Source organism: Cavia porcellus, unplaced genomic scaffold, assembly GCF_034190915.1.
Source record: "Cavia porcellus strain 051 isolate PalLab524CR breed Dunkin Hartley unplaced genomic scaffold, mCavPor4.1 scaffold_24, whole genome shotgun sequence".
NCBI lineage: Eukaryota > Metazoa > Chordata > Mammalia > Rodentia > Caviidae > Cavia > Cavia porcellus.
In genome coordinates, this window is record NW_026947507.1 from 14,031,093 (window position 1) to 14,047,895 (window position 16,803).

Here is a 16,803-nt window from a genome sequence, read left to right on the forward strand (position 1 = left end):
GTCAGAGTTGGCATCTGGAGTCTCGGCCTGCCCACGGTGCCCTCGGTGGCCTCTCCTCCACGTGCAGCGAGGGAGGTCGCTGGCATTCCTTCCTCTTCCGAGGTCACCAGGCTTGTTGGATCAGAGCATACCTGTGACTTCACTTAAGTTGCCTCCTTAAAGACCCAAACTCAATTATAGTCATATTTGGGGTTAGGAATTCAACATGAATTCTAGGGGGACAAAATTCAGCCAGTAACACAGGCCACAAGTGTTAATTTGTTTCCCAGTGAGGATCTGAAACACCAAATTTTGAAATTATGAATCTGAAGCTTGTTTCTTTTTTCTTTCTTTCTTCCTTCCTTCCTTTCTTTCTTTTCTTCCTTCTTCCTTCCCTCCTGCCCTCCTTCCTGCCTTCCTCTCATTGCTTTTTGGATGTGTACACAGCAGTCAGCATGGTGGTCACCTAGAGTGAGCTGCCAGATGTCCCCAAAGTCTCTCCCCGCTGCAGCCGTCTCTGCCCTGCTTGAGTTTCTGTCCTGTCTGCGAGGTGTAGAAAAGTGCGGCCTCCCCAAGCTTCCTGACGACTGACCCAGACTTGAGGGTAAGAAGGTGCAGGCTTAGTTCCCACCGTCACTTCTTGATACAATTTTAAAAATCAACGATTATATTTTAAACTTTTAAATGAGTGCATGTTTGCTGTGTGTAATGATTACACGCTTTGTGGGGAGCACAGCACATCTTAGCTCTTTTTACTCCCTGTGGCCTCTCCTTTTCTCTTCCTCCCTTCCTCTCTAGTTCCCCTTCCCATTTGAAGAAGCTCTGTCTCCCTATTTTGTAACATCTTTTATTTTGCGCTTTAAACTATTTGTATATTGGGTTTTTCTTTTCTTTCTTTTCTCCTCCTCTTCTCCTTCCCCTTCCCCTTTTTCCTTCTTCTTTTTCCTTTCTCCTTTCTTTCTTTCTTTCTTTCTTTCTCCTCCCCCTCCCCCTCCCCCTCCCCCTCTTCCTCCTCCTCCTCCCTCTTCCACATGGTCTTACTGTAGTTCAGGCTGGCCTTGAACTCAGGCTGGCTGAAACTCACACCAATCCTCCTGCCTCAGCTTCCCAAATGCTGGGATTACAGATGTGCACCACCACATCCTACTTGGTTTTTCATATAAGAAAACCCTGCCAGCGTCACTTCACATGACATTATGGCCTCAAGGTATATCCATTTTCTTAGATGACCAAACCTCTTGCTATACATTCTGTGCTTCCCGAATCTTGGTGCCCTGCCCGCCTTCTCAATTCCTCTGTTCCCTCTCTCTGTGCTGCCTTCTTCCCACCGCAAGCAAACCTAGCCCTCTGTCTTCATTTCCCAAAGCTCCAACCAGAGCAGGGATTCCATGAAAGTTCCAGGCTTGGCGGGGTCAGAAGCAGCCTGGGGATTTGCAGCTGAACACCAGGCAGCACAGCTCGGCTCCAGGGTCCTTCTCACCTGCCTCTCTCTCACTGTGCTCTGGTTCCTCATCTTTTCTAGACCCTTCTGTCCCCTGTCTCTTCTTCTTTCCATCTTCCTGGCCAAAAGTCTTTTTCCTCTAGCGCAGTTAGAGGATTGTACCTAACTTCTGATTAATTTATTAAACTGAGACCTTTTTTGGTAACTAGAATGTATAAATTGTGCAGTAACTCCGTTTTTAAAATAGTAGCCTCCCTTTCTCACCAAATACAGGCAAATATCAGATTTCGGAGGCACACAGCTATGATTCCATGTGATCTCTCTGTGTGTTTCTGCACACACATCATGGTTTGTGTCTAGAAGCCCCCGCAAAGCCTCATGAGGTCATAGAGTGTTCAGAAGTGACTGAAGAGTGTGTGATTAACTGGCAGTGCGATGCTGGGATTAGTGCTACACCTGTCCTAGGCCAGGTAGCCTGCATACAATAGAAGGGACAGAAAGAGTTTTGTCTCTTGCTTGTTGCTTCTGCTCTTTTCCATTGCCGTGAACTGTTGCCCCTCTGCCTTGTGTCACCCTGCCCTGCAGTCGACTGATTATGGACTAAAACTTCTCAACTGTGAAGTAAATAAACCTTTCCTCCCTTAACTTGTGGTAGTGAGTATTTTGTCTCAGCAATAAGAAAAGTAACTATGACAACACATGATTATGCCTATGTATATAGAATTAGTTTTTTAAATAAATAGAAACGGGGGCTGGGGATTTAGCTCAGCGGCATAAACACCTGCCTTGCAAGCAGGCGGTTGTGAGTTCGATCCCCGGTACTGATAAAAAGGAAAAAGACAAAAAAAAAAAAAAAAAAAAAAAAAAAAAAAATAGAAACGGGCATCTTTAAGAATCTGTCTCTGTTTCTGTTATACAAGCTTTAGAGGTAGGAAAGCAAACACAAACATACAGAAAAGGTATTTCTGGGTTTGGAACAGACATTTTGCAAGAAATTTTAAAGTATCTGTATCTCAAAATGTGTGTTTTCATAATGGAGCTGTAAACCAAAGAAGCCAAGAGTCTCTGTGACTCCCCAGACCTGCGGAAGAGTTCAGCCCACAGGTTTCAGCTCTGCTGTTTCTTGCAAATGATCCCCTGGAAGTTTCTCACTCCCTGTGCTTTCTCTCCTTGAATCCCAGTGGAGAGGACAGTGCAGGTCCAGCTAAAAGGCAGCATCCCTTGAAATGGCCCAGGATGTTTAGTTATGGTTAGCTCACCCCAAGCTATGAATAATTTAGGGCTGCATTTCAATTCCTAATCTCCACTGACTATTCCACAAATCTCTGCTCTTTCCTCTCTGCCTTAGATTGCCCTGGAAATATTTAATAAAGCATCTGGCAATGAGTTTGTGCCGAAGCATTCAAGAAACAGCACTGAAATGACCCAAGCACATGCATGAGCATCTAGTGGAGCCAACATAAATATCATCTCAAAGTCATGTCCCAGAAGCATGACGGACTTATTGTGGGCACCTACATTCTAGAGGGACACTTACAGCAGCCTCGAAGAGGCCAGATAATGGTCCCATTTAGAACAGCCATTTAGTATCATAAATACATTTTCTCAAATAAATCTGCTGATTACCCTCGCACTGGCTTGACAGCTCAACCAAGTGGTTTGCCCTAAATGTTGCAAATGGCTCAGCCACGTATCCATCCACATCAGGGACCTCAGATGAAGAAATACAATTGGTGGTCCCTATCTGGAAAAGATTTCACAAAATGAGAAAAGAAATGAGAGGAAAATCTCACAGGAGCAAGCATTTAATATCTAACCAGTTTCCTATACAAAATCATAAGTGCTGCTTCAGGGAAAATGGTCCGTAATTCAAGTCCAAGACAAGGACTCCCACAAATATTTTTGAGTTGACAAAGAAAACAAACCAAGTTTTCTTTCAAATGTATGATAAGGATGAGAGTGGGCTGTAATGGAACTTTGTTAACCCTTCACGGGGCCAGGTTGTTTAAAATCCCTGGTATCTTTTCTTGGCTTTTAGGATGAAGTCTGAATTCTCCAATATGGAAGAAATGTCTCATCCTGGTTGAGCTGTGCCCTCTCCACCCTGGGGAGCTGTTCATGATTTACTCTAGTTTTACAGAGCCACCAACAAATGCTTTGTGTTCTATTGTATTTTCTCTCCTCTCCCATCCACACCTTTCTTCACCTACTGAAAGCTTATTGGTCATGAGGAATCCAGTTTACCACCCCAGTTGGAACTGGATGTCAGCCCACATTGCTCTGCTGGATTTTGATGTCCACATGGTCATCTTATGTGCTTCTCTTTACCATCTTTTGGCCAAGAGAAGGGGCCACATCCCAATGCTGAATCAGAGAAGAGATCTTAGTGAACATTTACTAAGGACAGTATGTACTTGTTCCTACCATGGGCCAAGCACAGCCTTAGTCCTCCCAACAGTCTGATGGGGAAGGAGATAGAAATCCTCATTTCACAGGTGAAAGAACTAACACCTAAGAGGTGTGAATAGCATTTTCAAGATCAAGCATAAAGCAAGCAAGTAGTGAGGTCAAAATTCGAACCCAGAGAGCTGAACTCTTCAGTCTATATTTCTAAATAGCATTCTGGGCAGTAGGGCAGAGCCCGGTGCCGCGGTAGCATCAGTCAACTACCCCTGGGCCAGAGAGGACAGGTGGGAGCAGCTTGGGCTGAATCACGCTGCTGGTTGGGAACCAACAGCCAGGGACGAAATTGTTCCAACCCTGTGATGTCCGCCACAGCACAGTGTAAAGTGCTGGAGGCACTTATAGATTGACTGCCTCAGAGGGGAGGGGCCAACCTGCAGCATCACTGCGCACCACCTCAGATATCAGCAAACTGGAGAAAGCAGCAAGCCCCCAGCCAGCACATTTTAGAAAAACTGTAAGTAATACAGAGACAGCCTGAGACCTCCTCCACACACCTGTCTGAATGAAACCAGAAACATGACAAGAGCAAAAGATAAGATAAAACCTCCAGCTGCTGACCCCAGGAAAAAAAGGCCCCGGAGAGGTAAATACAGAAGAGAACCAGTTCAGCAATCATGCAATGTTAGCCACAACATCAGCAGACATAAAGAAATATATTCATGACTTCATAGATGAACTAAAACTGAAATTCTAATCCAAGTGAGACAAGAAATAAAAAGGTTAATTAAAGAAATGTTAAGCTCCTCTCAAGAAAACACAGAGGGAAGAAGGGAGGAACCCAGAGAAGGAAGAGAAACCTTCAGTGAAGAATATAAACAAAATCTAGAATACATGAAATAGACCCAAAGAGACTACCGGAAACTAAAAACTCCATTGAAAGCTGGCAAAATGCCTTGACTGAAACAAAAGTTAGCCTTTTGAAACTTGAAGAAAGATTTACAATGTGTGATCATGAAAGAAAAGACCTATTAAAAATAACAAGGAACCAAGAAATAACAGTTCAAAGGCTAAAAGATGACAAGAGGATCTATAACTTAAGAATAAAAAATGTAAGTGAAGAAGCAGGAGTAACCAAAAACAAATTACAAAGGCTATTCACAGAAATAATTAAAGAAAACTTCCCAAGCATAGGAAAAAGAAATGATATCCAGATAAATGAGGCATATAGAATTTTAGCCAACTACAACCAAAACAGATCTATACCCAGACATATAATAATCAAGATTCCAGAAATCCACCACAAGAACAGAATATTAAAAGTGGCCAGAGAAAAGAAGCAGATCACCTACAAAGGACAAATCATTAAAATAACGACAGACTTATCAACACAAACTATTAAATCAAGAAGAGCCTGGGGGGAAATAATCCAAGTCCTGAAAGAAAATAACCTCCAACCAAGATTAATGTACCCTGAAAATCTCTCTCTCAAAATCAATGGAGAAACAAGATGTTTCCAAGACAAAGAGGAACTGTGGGAGCTCATGGACAACAACCCAACCCTACAGAAAATACTGAAGGCTATTCTAGAGAGAGAAAGAAAAAAAATACCAGGATTCCAGCAATAGTGGCAGAGAGGCCTCAATGAACAAGGATAGTGGAATGAAGGAGAAAAATGGATAAATAATAGCAGAAAAATAGAATAGCAGAGTTGAGGCAGAGAAGGCGGGCTATAATTTTAACATAGATGTTATACTAAGATGCTGAAAAAATAATTGATTAAAAAATAATTAGCAAAAATAGTTAGTTAAAAGGATAGTTATTAGCAGTATTGTCATTCTGTACTGAGCTTGTTACCCTAGTAACCAAGCACCAACCACATAGTAGTTACAAATTAACTGACCGCATCTTTATGCTGTTCTGTACGTGTCACCCCCCCCCAAGTAACCTGTGTGCTATGTCAACTTTTGTTCCCCCTTGTAAGAGACAAATGATGTTGTGTCAACCATGTTCCCTTTATGAGAGACAAATGTTCCTGGAATTGGCAGACCAAGGGCTATGAATTGGCTAACCACCCACTTACCTCTTACCTCAAGCAAAGGGGAACAAAGGCCCATCTTATTTCTGTTTCTCATCACTATGTACTTAATGATCAATGAGCTAATCATAAATGAACTATAAAAATCAGTCAAAACTCTAACTCAGTTACACAGCTTTGCAAATTCCATCTGTGCTGTGTCACTGGGCCAGCTAAAATAAAAGCGCTTCTTTTTTTTTTTTTTTAATCGGTACCAGGGATCGAACTCATGACCACACGCTTGCAAGGCAGGCACTTAATGCCACTGAGCTAAATCCCCAGTCCCAAAAAAGCTCTTCTTTTAAAAAGATGTCTTGCCCCGTTTATCATCTCGGGGGTCTTGCCCCATTTTTCATCATGGGGCCTTGTTTTGGGGTGGGTTACAACAATAGATAGCCCAGATACACTAACAAAAAGAAACACAGGCAGAGTAGATTAGGAGGAAGGATCCATTGAGATGCTCTGAAGAGGAAATATACTCAACCTGAAAGGTTAATAAACTGAAAGTCAAAAATAAGAAAACGATGCTCTATGTGACAGGGAACCAGAGAGAAATAGGGACAACTTGTCCAGCAGCTGCAGATAGGCTGGAAAGTTATGACCCTTTTGTGGAGTGTAGAACTACAAAGCTAGAAGGAAGGACAGCCTTGTGGCTTTAGCAAGTAAAGGAGTGCAGCTCAAGATCAAGCTCAGGGGTAAAAAGGTTCAGCACCACTCAGATAGACAACGGGTTCCCCCCTAATCTAAAAACTAAAGGAGTTATTGGGACCCAAAATATACAAAGCACCCTGAGAAAGGGAAAGAGGAGGACTTGCCTGAAAAAGGAAGGCACATTGTTAATAGCGTATCAGGATTTAAAAGCCACAGTAGTCCTATCACCCTGCTTAGTTTGATTTTATTTTGTTCAGGTCAGTCTACTAATACTAGATTTTTTTTCACAATTTTAAAATTTTATTTAAGGAGAAAAAGAAAAAAACAGAAAAGGGTACAAGTTAAAAAATAAACAGTAGGAAATCACTAGTTAATAGATTACATATTGTCATCTTGTTCAAGTTACAAAATTAAAGCATATAAAGTGGACATTCAAACAGTGAGACTGCAAACAGTTCTGTTCAATGATCCAACAAAAACTCAGTAATATGGTTATCATCTTATATGCTTATATATACATGCAGTTATATCCTTTAGAGCACTTTCTTTTCCTCTCTTTTTTACAGTGACAATTACACATTTTGGGTTTTATTACTCCCATAGTTCTTATTACTTTTTTTGAAGAGAATAAAACCAAATGTGACATAACAAAACAGAGTCAGTCAAATCAAAAGGATGGACATAGTACATGATGTAAAGACAGAATACAAGGTGATCAACAATGGTTACTATAATGCCTCTTGCTATCTTAAAAAGAATTGCCTATATAATCAGTTATAATAAAATTGAACAAAACAGTAAAGAACAAAACCAATAAAACCAAAACAGTGGAGACATTACAGGGCTTCAAAAGAAGATAATAGTCAAACCAGAATGGGCATCATAGTGAATCTAGTTGTTGCCTGTACCCTCAAACTTGGTACTATCAAGCAAAACAGAATAGAGTAAAATCAGTAAAAACAAGATGGTAAGAGCAATACAGGGTTTCAAATCAAGTTAATAGGAAATCAAAGTGGGTTACTATAATATATTCTGCTATTTTGTATTTATATTTTCCCTTAATTAAAAAGATAAAAATAAAAAAGTAAATAATAAAAAAAGGAGATGGAGATAAAAGAGGACATAACAACAAAACAGCATAGGTCAGAACATAACCATTTAAGCAAAATAGTGTTTCACCACAAAATATCCTGACATAAAAGTAGTTACCATAGTGTCTCTTTCCTTGAAATCTTTGAGTATAACTTCGTATACTGTAGCATCAAAAATATCAAGACAATGTAAAACCATTCAAGAGAATGGCAGTTTTACAGGGTATTTAGAACCAACTAACAGAAAATGAACAATGGTTTCTGTATTATCTCCTTGTCTATAAAAGTTTTTGTTTATATTATCACATATAATAAAATCCAATAAGATACAACATGTTAAGACTGATGGAGACAGAAGAACAAAAGCTTGATGGGACTTCAAAACAAGATGATATTAAATCAGCACTAGCTATTATGATGTCTTGTTTTCTCCAAAATAGCTGTTCCTACCATCCAACCTTCTCTGCCTCATGTCTGTTGAGCTCTTTTTCTGTCATTAGTTGTCAGTTTGTCCTCTTCATTTCACTTTCTGCTCCATTCATTGTGGCCTCTCTGCCACTTTCTAGAATCTTGGTATTTTTTTTTAGAATGTCCTGCAATATTCTCTGTAGAGTTGAATTGGTGGTTGCAAATTCCCCTACTTCCTCTTTATCCTGGAAGCACCTTGTTTTTCCATCAATTTCTAGGGATAGTTGTGCAGGATATATCAATCTTGGCTGGAGGTTATTGTCTTTCAAAGCTTGAATTATTTCATCTCATGCTCTTTGTGATTTGATGGTTTGTGCTGAGAAGTCTGCTGTAATTCTGATGGGTGTTCCCTTGTAAGTGATCTGTTTCTTGTCTTTGACAGCTTTTAATATTCTGTTTTTATACTGGATTTCTGGAATTTTGATTATTATATGCCTGGGTGTAGTTCTGTTTGGTTTGTAGGTGGCTGGGGTCCTGTATGCCTCATACATCTGAGTATCTTTACCTTTTCCCATATTAGGGAAGTTCTCCTTGATTATTTCTGTGAATAGCCTTTGCAGTTCATTTGTTTGTATCCCTGCTTCTTCCTTTACATTCTTAATTCTTAAGTTATAGATCCTCTTATCATCTTCTAGTCTTTCTATTGTTACTACTTGTTTCCTTGTTATTTTTAAGTAGTTTTTCATTTCATGCTCCCACATTACAAATCTGTCCTCCAGTTCACATAATCTATCCTTAGTTTCTTTCAAGCTGTTTCTTTCAAGTTTCTTTCAAGCCAGCTTTCAATGGAGTTTTTAGTTTCCTGGTAATCTCTTTGAACCTGCTTCATATATTCTATGTTTTCTCTAATTTCTCCATCAAACAATTCTCCCCTTTTTTCTGTTCTTCTATTCCATTGTCTGTTTTTCCTTGGGAAGTGCTTAGCATTTCTTTAACTATTCTACTTATATCTTACTTTACTTGGTTAAATACTTCACTTTTGAACTCGTCTATGAGGTCCTGGAGATATTGCTTTATGTCTATTGGTGCCGTGCCTGATATTGTATGTTTTCTGTCCTCATTCTCCTTTGCATTTACCTTTCCTGGATCTGTGTTCTCAGGATTGGGGACTGAAGACCCTTTCTTGTTTCTCCCTCTTCCCATACTTTTTGTTCCTTCCATACAAGCGTGTATAGGAGGCCTAGTTTCTTTCTTTGTCGGTTACAGTTTGTTTGAATCGCGCTTGCTAGGTGTTCCTGCCCACTGCAGTGTACTAGGGAGACACAGGCCTGGGCAGCCTGTGCTGGGTCTGCCCCTCCAGGTCAGTCAACCTGCTGAAGGCTTCACCGCATTAGGGTGCACTGCCAGGCACAGGGACTTGGTTTGGGCTAGCCTACTGGGTCTTAGTCCATGGCGTTAGTCCACATAGGGGTGGAGCCAGGATGTGATGTAATGGCAGGAAGAAGGTGTGTCTTGCTCTTTGCTGGTTCCTGCTTCTGTTTGCAGCTACCATGAACTGTGGCCCAGTTCAAGCGCTCCCCACCAATCCTGCTTGAGAGGGGAATATGTGACTGCAGCGTCCTGTTCTGGCTAGTCTGCCCGGTCCCAGAATGTCCTCTGTTGGAGCCTCCTAGTCTATGGAAGGGTCCCCATTCCTCTCACTCACCACAGGTCAATGCAGGGCTCACCACCAGCTCTGCTCTCAACTTGATTCACTGATTCCCGCACTCAGAGCTTTCATGTCTCTATCCCTGCTGTGATGATTCAGATGCAGCAGCGGCAGCAGGAAATTCAAGCCATGGTTTCCAGCGGCACGGGTTCCTGCTTTGGCACTGAGACTTTAGCTGTTCCAGTTGTAGTACCAGGATTGCATTTCCACTTGGCTTTTCTCAGCTTAGTTCATTCCTGGGTCAGCAGGGTATATCTCCCCCTGCTTAGGACTCCCCACACCACAGCATTCTTGGAATCTAAGCTAGCTATATCAGAGAGCCTCCATAGCTGCTGTTATCTATCTGCCATGTTCTCCCCCTCATACTAGATTTGAGGGCACAGATAGCTATCCCCCAAATAGCAAGCTATACCATGGTAACTACCCTTAATTTCCTATTAACTGAAACTGAAGCCCTGTATTACTTACATTATCTTACTGTGACTGATCTTATTTGAAGCTGGTTTGTTAAACTGCTGTTTTACCTTGACTGATTTTATTTGAATTTGGTATGCTTGATAATATCAAGTCTAAGAGTAGAGGCAACCACTCTGAAGATGACAAAATGTAATAACATACCCATTCCAGTTTGATTATTAACTGCCTTTGAAGTCCTACAATGTCTCCAAAGTTGTGTTTTTATTAACATAGCTATGTAATGCTATGTTCAATTATTACATGTCTGATGATGTGGACAACTCTATTGAAAATAATAAGAGAAAGCATAATAATTATTGTAAATCACCTAATAATGTGGTTTTATATGTCTTTTTCATTTCATGTTTTTCTAAGAATTTGGGTGTTTTTTTTTTTTTTTGTCTTATTTTGATCTGTTGTCATGGTTTATGTCTGTGTCCCCCAGGCCTCATGAGTTTGCATTGTGCATTTGTGATGCTTCATTGTCTAGTGCTTGGATTGATGGTGTCAGTGCTCCACCCACATAGGGGTGGAGCCAGGATGTGATGTAATGGCAGGAAGAAGGTGTGTCTTGCTCTTTGCTGGTTCCTGCTTCTGTTTGCAGCTGCTATGAGCTGTGGCCCAGCCATGCCCACCTGCTTTGGCGCCAACTGAGTGTGGACTGAAACCTCCAAAAACTGTAAGAAATAAACGTTTCCTTTCTCAACTTGGGCTTAAGGTATTTTGTCTCAGCGATGAGTAAAAAGTAACTAAGACATTTGTTTTTCCCTATAACACAGAAAGGATAGATATACACGTAGAGATTCACACATGGGGAGAATTTCTAAACAGTTTACAGGAACAGATTATATAATGCACGATGTAATGAACAAATACTCCGAAGAAGAGACACTAAGAAACCCAGTGCTAATTCTGTAACATTATGATATAAAATCTAGCAAAATTATTATTCACTGTTCAGAGTGATATTAGTCTAGTCTCTTATGTTCAGGTTCAGTGTACATAAAGATAAGGACAGCTACTATGAAGAGAATTAGGGACATTATGGCAGTCACTATTGACTTCCCCAGTGTCAGGTCTTGAAGACCTAAAAAGCCTTCATCACCCTGTTATGATCAGATTAGTTCTATAATGTTCAGTATGTAGTCACTGTTTGTGAAGATGGGGACAACTATTTGGAAGAAAACTAGAGACAATAAGACAGACAATGAAGATCTCCAGTGGACTTGCCTTGAAATCATTATTTCTTAAAATTGTTTCCTTATGATCTGTTTTGTTCTGTTTTGGTATGTTTAATCTTACCCTCTTTAAGACATAGGCAATTCTTTTGAAGATAGCAAGAGGCATTATAGTAACCATTGTTGATCACGTTTTACATCATATACTATGTCTATTCTTGTTTTAACTGATTTCATTTTGCTTTGTCACATTTGGTTTTATTCTCTTCAAACAAAGTAATAAGAACTGTAGCAGTAATAAAGCCTAAAATGTGTAATTATTATTATAAAAAAGAGAGGAAAAGAAAGTCCTCTAACAGATATAACTGCATGTACGTTTAAGTGTGTAAAACAGATAACCATATTATTAAGTTTTTGTTGGATCATTACACAGAACTGTTTGCAGTCTCACTGTTTGAATGTCCACTTTGTATGCTTTAATTTTGTAACTTGAACAGCGACTTCTAAGATAAAAATATGTAATCTATCAACTAGTGATTTCTTACTATGTTTTTTGAAATTCTGTATTACTTCTACCTTTTTTTCTGTTTTGCTTTTTTTCTCTAAATAAAATCCTTTATTAAAAAAATAGCATGCTGGGCTGTGAGAATGAATGAATCAGTGAATGAGTAGATACATCATCATGAGACATCTTTCTAGATGTTATTTCTTGAGAATGGGGGAAAGTGGGGGAGAAGCTGAGTTCTGCTGTCACACACACTAGAGAGTCTAGCTCCTTGCTCAAGTGAGCCTGATGCTGGTACATAGTCCCCGTAGGACAGCCTGGGGGAAGAGGTAAGAACTCCTCCAGCCTGGAGGACGGAGAGGGAAGAACTCCTCCTCTCCTTTGACATTTTCTTGCTCCAATGAGTTCTCATCAATTCATTCCCCTTGGAGATAAATAGTTGTAGTTATTGTCATTAACTATAAATAATAAGCTCCCAATATCCATATGACTGCTACTGAAATAGGAAACATGTCCCCTCTAGCCTGCATGTTCTATGGTCTGAAACATGCCACCCTATTTGCCATGCACTGGTGTCTCAGCAACAATTTATTGGAGTCAGTGGCTTTACAGCTACCACTTTCTAGGATCTGATGGTCAGTCACTCAGGTCCAGGTGATGATGGAGTAAGAGGCAAATGCTGGGAACCGACATAAGGTGTGGCTGATGGGAACCTGATTTCAGCAGAACTTCTTATCTGCTTTCCTCCAGAGCGAATGGCCGTTGGACACAATCACTGGAAAAGAAGGCTCAGCCTGCAAATGTTTAGGTACAGCTACTGGCTCAGTCCCCGGAACAGTACTTGGGTACAGTAAGTCTACAGTTAACATTTGTTTGCCCGTGGAAGGTAGAAAAGAAGGGAGGAAGGAAGACAGGGGTAAAGAGAAGGGAGAAGAAGGGAAGAAAAAAGGAGAGATGGAAGGAGGAAAATGAGGAAAGGGAGAAGGAGGGATGAGGAGGAGAGACTAGGATGATACATAGATGTTGGGAGCCGCTGAAGCTGGAAATTGACCATGCATGCAAAGCTGGAGCGTGGACCATCCCAAGAACAAAGAGTGCCCAGGGCGAGTCATGCCAAGAAGCTGCTTCAGCCCAGAGAACACCAAGGCCCAAGACAATCTGAGTGGGTTGCTAGGACAACAGGGTGTCATGTGACATTAAGTTGCTAAAAGGTATAAATAAAGGCCCTTGCAGTGAGGAAATAGCTCCTTTCCTTCCCTCAGGAGGGTAAGAGCACCCCCCCACCCCCCACCCCAGCTTTGTCTCTTCCTTTTTTTCTCATCATTTCGCAGTCCTTCACCCAAAGAACCTCAAGAGCCGCATGGGTCGTGGCACAGACTTGAGTGTTAGAGAGGGAACGAGTATTGGATATGAGAAAAAAGACCGTGGGTTATGGTTAACTCAAGGTGGATTTGTATCTGACAGTGGGGCTGGTCCTTAGTGCAGTTAGTTTGATTTTCAAGTTTTATTCTACATCTCTTTCCTATAATTCACAGATACATGATAACTTTCCTGTCGTCAGGTCTTGAATTCTGTGGATGAACAGGTTGCTTCACTGAAATTTTAAAGTCCTTCTAGGGCCCAGGAGGCCTGGAAGCCGACCCTCTTTATTTTGGTTCCAACACATTTCCGGATTCACCCAGCAGCTCACAAGTCAGAGTGACTCACGATATAGTTTATAACTGGTATATTTTAATTTTAGACATAACTGCTCTTTAAAAAGTAGAGGATGACTCTGAGATTGCAGAATAGGTTATGGAATTAGTTTACTATAATTCAGTTCTCACAATTTCATCACCAAACCTCCTAATGAGATTAAATCTAAGCACTACACAGTTCTCCATTTATTATGTTTTCTTGGCCTGCCCAGATAGATGTGATGATGAACCTGAACCCTGATTATTTTATCAGATGAGGTCAGCTCATTGAGAAGCTCATGGCGGAGGCCCAGAAAATATCATAACTCACTCAAGATAAGGTCAATGTCAGGGAGTAAATCCCGAACTCTATAGTTAGAACAAGCCTCCCATATACCCTGCTGTCCATTTCCAGCCCTGTTCTTAATCAGTTCTTCCAAACAATGCGTTCTCTGTTTGAAAGTTTTGCTGCTTCAATCCCAGACAATAATGGCCATTCACTTACTAAAGCCACGGCTGCTTTCTCTTTGCTACTAAAATTCCTTAATTGGAATCACCCTGTCACTGACCCAAACCATTCATTACAGGGAATTTCAGACAAGCTCCCGATAACCCTGGAGTTAGGTGGCTCCTACTGTTCTCTCATCTAAGTTGCTTTTCCCCTCCAGAAAGCTCTAATCACTTCCCATAGAGGAGATTTTTTCCCCCCTCACATTCATGATGGACAGCTCTGTATTTAGTGGCAAAACCTGGGACCCCTGGGTCTGTGAGTTTCCTTATGTATCACAAGGTGCTTAGACCTGGAGCCCGTCCTCTCTGCCCCTGATGAAAGCTGGGGTGATGCAATGTTGCCGGAGGGCAATGTTACACTACGTACCCAAAGCTTTAGAATGAAATCATTAATATTAATTATCAATATTATTAATATTAAATAGCAGTTTATAATTATTTGTTTAAATACTTAAAAAAAGAAATTTATCTTTAAAAAACCATGCTTCGTCAAGTGATTTGACTATAAAGATGCTCAGTGAGCCACGGATGGCAGCTACCTAGGAGGCTGAGGCAGGAAGATCACAAGTTGCCTGTCTGGGCCAATTAGTGGAACCTTGCCTCAAAAAAAGAAAATAAGAAATGAAAAGAAAGGGCTGGAGAATGTTTCTTGGCAGTCAAGTGCTTTGTGTAACTTGCGTGAGGCCCTGGGTTTAATCCTCAGTACCACAAACAGCAACAACAATGAACAAAAAGTGCTGAGATGACCAGAGCATGTAACAAGAGGGAATGATACAAAGCCTTGAGAGGAGCCATGAACAACTGTCCAGTGATGGAGCCAGCTGCAGACGCCTTGCAGCACAGAGGCCAGGGGACTGCAAACCCTCCTCTGGTCCTCTGATCCTTGCCTCAGGTCTTGTTGATTGAGTTTATGACAGCATCCACAAAGGAGATTGGCCCTGTGCAGGGCATTCATCTAGGGCAGACGTGGATGGGGAAAGGTGGAGGTAAGCCAGTTCCAAGGAGCTGCGTGTGAGTTTCCTGTGGAGGCCGTAACAAATGACTGCAAATGCAGTGGCCTGCAGCCTGGGGGTTTATTCCCTCATGGTTCAAGAGCCCAGAAGTCCGAGTTCAAGATGTTGCTGGGTTAGTTCCTCCTAGAGGCTCTAAGGGAAAATCTGTTTCCTGACCTTCTCCTGACTTCCGGTTGCTGCTAGCAATCTGGCATTTCTTGGCTTGTAGACATATGCCGTGGTTTGAAGGTGTCTCCCCAAAAGCATGTGTTGGAAACAATCCCAGTGCAGGTGTTAGGAGGCAGGACCTTTGACAGGTGATTAGACCATGAGAGGTAATGGCCCATAATTAGGCCTTTAGTCTGGATTAATGCCAATTATAAGAGAGCTTGGGTTTGGCAATCTGATATTTTTGTTTCACTTGCCTTTTTTTGCCCTTCTGCCATGAGCTGATATGGGAAGAAGGCCCTCGCCAGATGCAACCCCTCACTCGAGGGCTTCCCAGCCTCTAGAACTGTGAGCCAAGTACATTTCTGGCTATTGTAGTTGAGCCACTCTGTGGTATCCTATTACAGCAACTCAGAACGGACTAAGGCAGCATGGTTCTCTATCCGTGCTTCTGTCTGCATATGGCTTTATTTTCTGAGTTTCTCTTCCCCCTCTCTTCTCTCATAAGAACACTCTTCACTGAGTTTAGGATCGATGTCCTTAATTACATCTGCAAAGACATTTTTCCAAGTAATGTCATTTTCACAAGGTCTAGATGTACATATCTTTTGGGGTGGAAGGTATCACCTAATCCCTAGAGGCAAGCAGATGAAACCTGATACAGTCATGCAAAGATGTACATCCAGGCACCCAGGCACAGGGCTGCAGGCCAACAGAGGGGAAGAAATAGTAAGTGTGTTCTTGTTCCTTGGTTTTGTTGGAAACAATAGGATATATGTGTACATCTAACCATGAAAGACGACACCCAGATATCTTCAGAATGACTGTCTATAAGTCAACAGATGGTGTTTCTTTATTTGTATGTACTTACAGTTTCTAATTTTAAAAAAGATGAACACTTTATTCTTTTAAAGATCAAATAAAAAAAATTTTAAAGGATGATGCTATATTACTTTTGCAATACAAAAAAGCAAATAAGAGCCTCAAACAGAGAGTGATACACACCTATAACACACACACACACACACACACACACACACACACACAGAGGGAGGTTGAATGGTGGATTCCTGGTGTTATGTTCTACATGAAAGAATGCAAGAAGCTTATTCATATATAAATAAATAAATACGTGTGTAATATAAAAGTTCCTGAATGCCGTCAAATTATATGTGCTGTAATATGACTTGTGCTTCCTTTATAGTGGCACAAAAGGAAACTGTGTCTCATTGTGACGTACTATGGGGTGGTTGACCATTTGCTTCTGACCTTTCTCCATAAAGAGCAAAAGCCATGTCCTTTATTGTGGTTGTATTTAGCTGTATTTGCTTGTATGAACTATGGTCAGAGCCTGTGACTCTCCATGCCGATGGGTGTTGAAATGCTGTGACACACTCCTAACCTTTGAACATGACAGGCTAAGAACCTCCCCCCAACTGATGCCTACAACCCTACAAAGCAGGTTCTGACATGGGGGTAGATCTCTGGAGTTCAGGGGAGTTCTGGGGCATTTTCAGCATAGTGCTAATCTCAGCAGACATTTTGTTCTTTAAGATAGCT